This window comes from Carlito syrichta, unplaced genomic scaffold, assembly GCF_000164805.1.
Source record: "Carlito syrichta isolate Samal-C Ts95f unplaced genomic scaffold, Tarsius_syrichta-2.0.1 Scaffold10796, whole genome shotgun sequence".
NCBI classification, from domain to species: Eukaryota; Metazoa; Chordata; class Mammalia; order Primates; family Tarsiidae; genus Carlito; species Carlito syrichta.
Genome location: NW_006954892.1, coordinates 1,480 through 10,082, shown reverse-complemented (window position 1 = coordinate 10,082; position 8,603 = coordinate 1,480). Strand labels below are relative to the sequence as shown.

General features: G+C 39.8%; 1 pseudogene; it reads left to right on the top strand.

The window, feature by feature from the left end:
* The first annotated feature begins 3,060 nt into the window (after nucleotides 1-3,060).
* LOC103255812 lies at nucleotides 3,061-3,526 on the top strand (annotated as a pseudogene).
* Nucleotides 3,527-8,603: the final 5,077 nt, after the last annotated feature.

The window sequence follows — 8,603 nt, the reverse complement described above, 5'->3', positions numbered from 1 at the left end:
GGGGTGGGGGGGGGGGCACATAACATCAATGAGCAAACCTGATCTCAAACCAGGTAAGGTGGGGACCAAAAGGAGACACAAACTTTACCTGTACAATTACTACTTGTGTACCTAACCCTAAAATGTACCCCACATTTTTTTGTTCAATTGCAAATTTTCTTATGTATTTATTTTTAAATATTTTATTTATTTTTTATTATTTTATTTTAAAAGTGTGGGGTACAATTCAGGATTAGGTATACAAGTGGACATTGTACAGGTAGAATTTGAGCCTCCTGTTGGTCCCCATTTTGCCTGATTTGAGATCAGGTACCTTTATTGATGTTGTGTCCCCACCCCCACCCTGGTAGTATCCTGGTACTGCCAATTCCTTTCTTATTGTTTTATGGTAAATGTTCAGGGTCCGCTTATGAGTGAAGAGATATGGTACTCAGTTCTTTGTTTCTGTGATAGATCACTGGGTATTTCAGACTCTAAATCCATCCAAGTTGCTGTGAAGTCCATAATTTTGTTCTTTATGACTCTGTAATATTCCATCATGTATATGTACCACACACATCTTTAAAATTAAAAAAAAAGAAAAGCAGCTTCAATTTCTCGTGATTTCAAGTCAGAAAAACTAAACAAAAATTTTAACACGTTAGTCTGGAGACGTGTACCCAGGAAAGAATTCAGGGTACAGCCCAAGTTGTAGAAAATTATAAAAACTCAAAAATAACAAACAAGATAATCCAATAACAGGTATACTATAGTATGTGTTTCCTTTGAATCATAATTTTCTCTCTCCAGTTCCCCATTTCTACCAAAGACAAACTAAAATAGGACCAATTTGTTTGCAGAATAAGTTTTAGTCTTATTATACAGAGCTTGATTATTTGTATAACGTGCAGCAAGAATCATTATTTGCCAATAGGCTTTTTTTAAAAAATGGCTTTGTAGCCGGGCTCGGTGGCTCAGCCTTTAATCCCAGCACTTTGGGAGGCTGAGGTGAGTGGATTGCCTGAGCCCGCGGGCTCGAGACCTGCCTGGCCAACTTGGCAAGACCTCATCTCTACAATAAGTCAAAAATTAGCCGGGCGTGGTAGTGCGCGCCTGTAGTTCCAGCTACTCGGAAGGCTGAGGCAGAAGGATCGCCGGAGCCCAGTAGGTTGAGGCTGCGGTGACCGGGAGCGGCAATGCACTCCAGTCTGGGTGACAGAGTGAGACTCCAAAAAAAAAGAAAAGAAAAATGGCTTTGTACCTCCAACAACCACCACTGGGGAGAGGAGAACCTATTCCGTAAATGGTGCTGGGAAAACTGGCTGATCACATGCAGAAGATTGAAACAGGACCCCTACCTATCACCATACAAAAACACCAACTCTAAATGGAACAAAGACCTAAATGTGAAACCTCAAACTATAAGAACCTTAGAAAATGCAGGAGACACCCTTATTGGAAATTGCAACTGGCAACCAATTCCTGATCAAAACCCCAAGTGCCCATGCCATAAGAAATAAGATAGATAAGTGGAAACTCATCAAACTGAAAAGTTTCTCCAAAGCAAAAGAAACCATCAAGAGAGCGGGGAGACAGCACACATAATGGGAAGAAATATTTGCCAACTGTATATATAACAAAGGCCTAACATCTAGGATCTATAAGGAACTCAAACGTGCTGAAAGGAAAAAACTAATAGCCCCATTAAAAACTGGGCAAAAGACATGAATAGACACTGCTCAAAAGAAGATATATGGCAGCCAACGGACACGTGGAAAAGTGCTCAGCCTCACTAATTATCAGAGAAATGTAAATCAAAACCATATTGAGATACCTCCTAACCCCAGTAAGAATGGCCATCATTAATAAAACAAACAATAGATGCTGGCAAGGATGTGGAGAAAAAGGAACGCTTCTACACTGCTGGTGGGAATGCAGACTAGTACAACCTCTTTGGAAGACAGTGTGGCAATTTCTGAAAGAACTAGAAATTGACCTTCCATATGACCCAGCGATTTCTGAAAGAACTAGAAATTGACCTTCCATATGACCCAGCGATCTCCCTATTGGGAATATACCTGGAGGAACTCAAATCATTCTACAAAAAAGATACCTGCACACTCATGTTTATTGCAGCTCTATTCACAATAGCAAAAACATGGAACCAACTGTGCTGCCCATTGAAAGTGGACTGGATTAAAAAAAATATGGTACATATACACAATGGAATATTGTGCAGCCATAAAGAAGGACAAACATATGGACCTCGCAGCAACTTGGATAGATTTAGAGTCTATCATACTCAGTGATCTATCACAGAAACAAAGAACAGAGGACTCTATGTTCTCACTCATAAGCGGACCTTGAACATTTATTGTAATACTATAAGAAAGGAATTGGCAGTAGTGGGAAACTGCCGGGGGGGCGTACAACTCATCAACAAGAGTACCCGCATAATGAACATTTGTATACCTAATCCTGAATTTTATCCACATCTTTAAAATAAAAAATTAATTAATTAAGTAAATAAAAATTTAAAATGATTTTGCTAGAAGTTTTTTCATAAGGAATTTCAGATTAGACCTTTTAAAGTCTCTCAAGCCCAGCCAAAAATTTGAGCCTGCCAATACCTGTGTGAATTGGGTGAGTCCCTCTCTTTTTGAGGTCTCCAAATAACTTGGGGTTCATGGCCTGTCAGTGAGTAAATTTCTTTACCTATCACAGGTCAGGAGCCCTGTACGGAGCTGACAAGGTATGAGACTAGCCTTTCCAAGGGGACATTTTCGTTGGCTTTTTGTAGATCTCAGTCTCAATACCTTAGATATGAATCTGCTCATGTCTGAAATGGCATTTCAGTCAAAGCCTTTGTAAAATAACCAGCATCTCCAATCATGTCCTGTTTACAAAAGAAAAAAGATTCTCAAAGAAAGGAAGCTGTCGGTAGAGAGGCTGCGGCCCTGGGCACCTAGTCTTCCGATGAGACTGAGGACCAAAGAGGGAAAGTGACGTCCAGAGGTATTTCTGTTACACTCTTGGGAAGCAGATCCCAAGATCTTTACAGATCCTGTGGGGGAGGGGGGAATGCCTAAAGTCAAAAGAAGCCGGAAGACACCCCCAGATGGCTGGGAGTAGATAGAGCCAACATTGGATGAATTAGATCAAAAGATGAGAGAAGCTGAAACAGAACCTCATGAAGGGAAGAGGAAAGTGGAATCTCTGTGGCCCATCTTCAGGATCCACCACCAGAAAACTCGCTATATCTTTGACCTCTTTTACAAGCGGAAAGCCATCAGCAGAGAACTATATGAATATTGTATTAAAGAAGTCTATGCAGACAAAAACCTGATTGCAAAATGGAAAAAGCAAGGGTAAGAGAACTTGTGCTGCCTGCGGTGCATTCAGACACGGGACACCAATTTGGGACAAACTGCATCTGCTGGGTTCCTAAAAGCAAACTGGAAGTGGGCCGCATCATCGAGTGCACACACTGTGGCTGCCGCGGCTGCTCTGGCTAAGTCTTGGACTTTGGACTTCAAGGGTTCCTGCCTGTGGCACCACCGGCTTTCCTGGGAGCAGCTCTTCTGGCAGAGTGGTGCCCCAGACCCAAGCTGGAGCATGGTCTCCATAGGTGATGGCTTTACTATCCATCGGCTGTGATTTTGTAAAAATAAAACCTTTCAGCCTCCAAAAAAAAGGAAAAAAGATTCTTATTGAACTATGGAAATAACTATATTGCCATAAATCAATACTCACAAATAGTTTCCAAACTCTGGAGAAATCAGCTAGAGAGAAAGAAATATGTTTCAAATTTTGTTTATAAGACCATACTTTACTCAATTGTTAAAAGTTGTAAATAGCTCAAAAGAAAAAAGTTTTCTTGATTCTGAAAAACAAAGCAAAAAAAAATCAACGTTTCAAGTTAAACCATAAAAAAATAGCTGGGCTCGGTGGCTCAGCCTGTAATCCCACGCCTTTGGGAGGCTGAGGTGAGTGGACTGCCTGAGCCCGCGGGTTCGAGACCTGCCTGGGCAGCGAGACCTCATCTCTACAATAAATCAAAAAATCAGCCGGGCGTGGTAGCGCATGCCTATAATTCTGGCTACTTGGAAGGCTGAAGCGGAAGGATCGCCGGAGCCCAGCAGGTCGAGGCTGCGGTGGCCGGGAGCGGCCACTGCACTCCAGTCTGGGCGACAGAGTGAGACTCCAACTCAAAAAAATAAATAAATAAAATAAAAAAATTATTTCAGTCCCTTATTTATTTAGTATATACATTTAACTCTTGTTCTGCTCCATATTGGGTCAGTAATCCTCATGAACACATAAGCTCTCTCATAAGAGTCTTGGAAAGTTTCTTTTCTAGTCCAATGGCACAATCTCCAAAGTTATCAAAAACATGCATTGATGAGCACCTGTCAGTCTTTTGGCTAATTATAAACCACTTTTTTTGAAAATGATCAATTATATATTATAAAAGCCTTAAATTTGGTCAAAAACACAATTGACAAGAAAATTTGGTTACACGTTTCTGTGGCATACAACAATCTCATGTCATAATCATTATTACTACTGATAGTATATACTAAGACATAACAAAACTATAAGAATGTCATATAATTTTGGAACATACAGCATTAGTAAGTATAAAAAATGAGGGAGGACCCCCAAAAACTGAAATTAATTTTTGGAGGGTGGGTCCCTTTTAATACAGGCTTCCCCAGCTAGGTAAGTGTTCTAGGAACCCATGGGCATCAGTGCACCACGTAGCATTGTTTTGAGAGGCTATGTTAGACTTCAGTTACTTTTTTTTCCCCCGGAGATTCTTTCAACATGTTTGCCCATTTCATGATGGGTGATTTACGAGCACACCTGCCCACAACACACTGAGTGCTCAGCAGTTTTTTGACCAAATATGGCACGATCTCTGTGCCCTATCCTCCCTATTCACCTATCTTACATGAGTAACTTTTTTTTTGTTTCCCTGGATGAAAAAAGTTCTCAAAGGAAAACGTTTTGCCAACGTGGAAGAGGTGAGACAAAGAAAGGCAGAAGCACTAAAAGGTATCAAAATGAACAAGTTTAAAAACTGTTTTGAGCAGTGGAAAAAGCATCTTGAACGGTGTATTGCATCAAATCGAATACTGAGCCGGGCTCGGTGGCTCAGCGTGTAATACCACACTTTGGGAGGCTGAGGTGAGTGGATTGCCTGAGCCCGCGGGTTCGAGACCTGCCTGGACAACTTGGCGAGACCTCATCTCTACAATAAAAAAAATCAGCCGGGCATGGTAGCACATGCCTGTAATTCCAGCTACTCGGAAGGCTGAGGCAGAAGGATCGCCAGAGCCCAGCAGGTCGAGGCTGCACTGGCCAGGAGCATGCCACTGCTCTCCAGTCTGGGTGACAGAGTGAGACTCCAACTCAAAAAACAAAACAAAAACAAACAAAAAAACCAGGGAATACTGTGAAGGTGACTGAAGTTTAAACATATAAGAATAAATACACAAATTTCTATAAATAAATTCTGGTTTTTTGGATCCCCTTGTATAATCCAGAGAAAGTTACACACTATTTCATATTTGACAGTATTTCCTATATGATTTTGACATACCATCTGGAATTTAGGGAAACCTAGGATCCAAAATTAGTAAGGTCAAAGAGACTGAATTCAAAACTTGAAATTTTGATTTTGGAAAGCTTGACAAATATCAAAGGTTTAAAACACTTGAATCATAAAATAGGATCACAGGTCATTGGAAAGTCATTCGTTTAGCCAAAATGATGATTCAAAGATTTTAAAAAGCAAAAACCTTACTCTTTGATAGAAGATACTCATATCCATATACTTAAACAATATGAACTAAGAAAGATAGCATTGAGGCCAACTAAATCTGTCTCTCTCTCCTATTTCTTTTTTTTTTCAGTTTACTCAAAAGGTAAACAGAAATCTTACCTTATTCAAAAGAGAAAACCAAAGTTTATCTTTGCATTAGTGTATTATTAACATCAAAGCTAATTTTAATAAAACCTTACAAACAAATCTATCTAATTTAGTCAGTTTGACTATAAAGTAAGATTTTCATAAACTTTTTATAATTTTTTTACTAAAGAGCAAACTAATGTTCCAGGAAAACCATGTTATTCTGACATAGAGGCCTACATTCTAGCACAGCCTCAGTGTGCTTTTGTTATTGATGTTTAATTTACAGAAAAACGAATTTCCCTTTTAGCCAATTTGATCAAACATAAAATTCCTTTTTTCATAAAATGAAAGTGTCCTAAACTCTTAACAACTTGATTAAACCTTTAGTTTTATCTTTATCATTTCATCTTATGAAAATAATTCTTTTCCAACTTTCTATATCTATTTAGTTTTAGTTATCACTTATATTCCTTTAATTTAAAACAACAAACCTCTAAACTAGACAAAGTTATTTTCTCTTTAGTAAAAACCACATTCCCATGCTTTCTTATAACTTTTTACCAAAAACATAGCTTATTTTCCTTAATTGTTTTTCTTGCATCTACAGTTTTAATTGCATAAATTAATTATGTTAATTCTTAGCAACTATTATTTTTAGTGAAAAACCTAGGAGACAAGCAATTTAAATTATGCACCAGATGTATAGTCCAGGACAAAGGATAATGCCGGGGGTTAGGTCTTGCTATATCTTAATGCTTAAATCTAAAGACATAAGTTTATAGACAATTTAAGCAACTACAAAAAGTATTACAAAAGCAAAAATCTTTTTTTTTTTTTTTTTTTTTGAGTTGGAGTCTCACTCTGTCAACCAGACTAGAGTGCAGTGGCCGCTCCCGGCCACCGCAGCCTCGACCTGCTGGGCTCCAGCGATCCTTCTGCCTCAGCCTTCCAAGTAACTAGAACTACAGGCGCGCACTACCACGCTCGGTTAATTTTTGATTGATTGTAGAGATGAGGTCTCACCAAGTTGCCCAGGCAGGTCTCGAACCCGCGGGCTCAGGCAATTTACTCAACTCTGCCTCCCAAAGCGTGGGATTACAGGCTAAGCCACGGAACCGGGTTCAAAAGCAAATTTTTATATCCTAAAACATCTAGCAGAAATAGTATGGGACCAATAGACTGAGATAAAATGTCGAACTTAAATTCTGAAGATATTTTAATTTTACCAGTAATTCTAAAATTATCTTTGCTGACTGGGCTCAGTGGCTCAGCCTGTAATCCCAGCACTTTGGGAGGCCGAGGAGAGTGGATTGCCTGAGCCTGTGTGTTCGAGACAAGCCCGGGCAACTTGGCAAGACCTCGTCTCTACAATTAAAAAAAAACCAATTATAAAATTATCTTTGCTGACTAAAGATTACTAAAGTCACGTGAATAAAAAAATTTGCATTAAAGTTTCTATTTTTCTGATAAAACATTTAAATGCTTACTTTTTTCTCTAAGCTAATTAGAGTTCTTTCATACATTTTGGTAGTGAAACATCATATACCTGTATAGACATGTATATAGACAAAGATCCCCACAGACAGAAACAGATTTAGATTTAAGATTCTCCTTTGCCAGTTTCCAAAGTTTCTTTTTCCCAATTTAGACACTACCTTTTTCAAGTACCTGTTTCATTGCTTTGCTTAAACTAAGAAAAATGGTAAAAGTAAGCAGAAGCTTAGTTAAAATGACCAGGAAAAGCACTTTAAACAAAACTTATAAGTTTAAAACAATTCAAAGGAGAGAGGAACTTTAGACTTGAGAATAATCTATTTGCTTTTCACTCTTGGGGTACCATAAAGAAAAACAGAAGTTTCTCCCCAAAAGGAATCTGTGGCACTGTTTCTGTTTTCCATAAGTGATCCTAGGCTGTTTTATCTTAGGTCCTCTTACGTGGTCATTGAGGATGGCAAGAGGAAGGAGGGACAGCAAATGGAGAAACAGACAAATTTAGTCTACTGAATTCCCAAAAGTAGGATTCAAAGAGATAAAGCATAAAGGCTTTTAAAATACATATATATAGAGAAAGCTTGGATATTAGCTTTTAATTAAACTGACTTTTAACCATAGAGATCTAGAAAACATCTTTTTTTTTTTTTTTTTTTTTTTTTTCAGAGACAGAGTCTTGCTGTTTTACCTAGGCTGGTCTCAAGCTCCTGGCCTGAAGCTATCATCCTTCCACCTCGGTCTCCCAAAAGTACTGGGATTACAGGGCCACCACACCTGGCTCAATGGTTTTTTTTTTTTTTCTTTTGAGTTGGAGTCTCACTCTGTCGCCCAGACTGGAGTGCAGTGGCTGCTCCCGGCCACCGCAGCCTCGACCTGCTGGGCTCCAGCGATCCTTCCTCCTCAGCCTTCCGAGTAGCCGGAATTACAGGCATGCGCTACCACGCCTGGCTGACTTTTTGATTTATTGTAGAGATGAGGTCTCGCTGCCCCAGGCAGGTCTCGAACCCGCGGGCTCAGGCAATTCACTCACCTCAGCCTCCCAAAGGCGCGGGATTACAGGCTGAGCCACTGAGCCCGGCTTTTTTTTTTTTTTTTGAGTTGGAGTCTCACTCTGTCACCCAGACTGGAGTGCAGTGGCCGCTCCCGGTCACGGCAGCTTGGCCTGCTGGGCTCCGGCGATCCTTCCGCCTCAGCCTTCCAAGTAGCTGGAACTACA